The sequence below is a fragment of the Cynara cardunculus genome (assembly GCF_001531365.2).
Source record: "Cynara cardunculus var. scolymus isolate 2C chromosome LG 17, CcrdV1, whole genome shotgun sequence".
In the NCBI taxonomy this organism is placed as follows: domain Eukaryota; kingdom Viridiplantae; phylum Streptophyta; class Magnoliopsida; order Asterales; family Asteraceae; genus Cynara; species Cynara cardunculus.
In genome coordinates, this window is record NC_037544.1 from 17,938,063 (window position 1) to 17,939,300 (window position 1,238).

A 1,238-nucleotide genomic window follows, 5' to 3' on the forward strand; every position below is an offset into this window, starting at 1 on the left:
CAAAAATCAATATAAACCCAGAAAAGAGAGTAAAATAATAAGGGTTCTAATTCCAGCAAGCTACAAGATGAGAGAATCGATTTAAAGATGCATGCAAGATTTAATCATCCAAGAGTACGATCAGACCTCACATGCAAGAGCTCTCTTCTTCTTTCTCTGAGAATAAAGATTCTTGGGTCACAGATTATCATTCCCGTGAAGACACATGCAGGTCTTTAATGATTAATCTCACTTATTTAAATCTCATAAATTTATTTAAAGAATCGAGTAGAAAGATAAAGAAGTTCGAACAACTAAAAGGRARTAAAACAGTTCGTAAAACATACCTTTTTCTTAACCGAAAATCTCGAACCAGACTCAAAACAGCAGAAAGCTTGAGTTTTTGCAARAAGAAGAAGTTGGTTGGAAGGTGATGAAGTTAGAGAGAGAGAACGAAGGGCTGGAACTTTTTGAAGAATGAGGAGTTTTCAAAAGGGGAAGGGAGTATTTATATGGGGCTTTTTGAAAGAAGATGGGCTGTCCTCCCAAGGCCCAAGCCCAAGATGTTAAATTTCCAAATGCTAGGCCCCAAAAATCTAAAACAAACAAAATAATTTGACAAAAGATTTTTAAAACTCCACTCCTATAAAATAATAATAGACAACTAAATAAATAAAAAAAAAATTGAAACTTTGGAACTTTTTGAATTTTAAAAGAACGAGACTAAAATATCAACTTTATCTTTTTGTGAAATATTTCAARACTAATTGGCTTGCATGAATTAACTTGGTTAGCTACCGTCGAAACATGATCTAATCAGACTAACAAGACGATCTCTGAGGCTAAATCCTAAAAAGGCTTAGTTTTCAATCAGGATCCTGAAATAAAGTACTAACCTGAAATCCCACAATGCCGAGTTGTCACAGTCTCCCCAATCCAGAAAAATTTCGTCCCAAAATTTAATCGTAAAACTCCAAATCATGATTAGCTCGAGAACAGGTGGGGATACTTGTTTTTCATGGAGTCTTCCCTTTCCCACGTGTACTCCGGTCCATGCCTTGAGTTCCAATGAACTTTTACTATGGGGATCTTGTTATGCTTCAACTGCTTAACTTCCCTATCCATGATCTCTATGGGTTTTTCAACAAAACGCAGTTGATCGTTAACTTGCACATCTTCCAGTGGCATCACTTGAGTTTTATCTGTTAGGCATCTTTTGAGATTCGATACATGGAATGTATCATGGATAGCGCTTAACT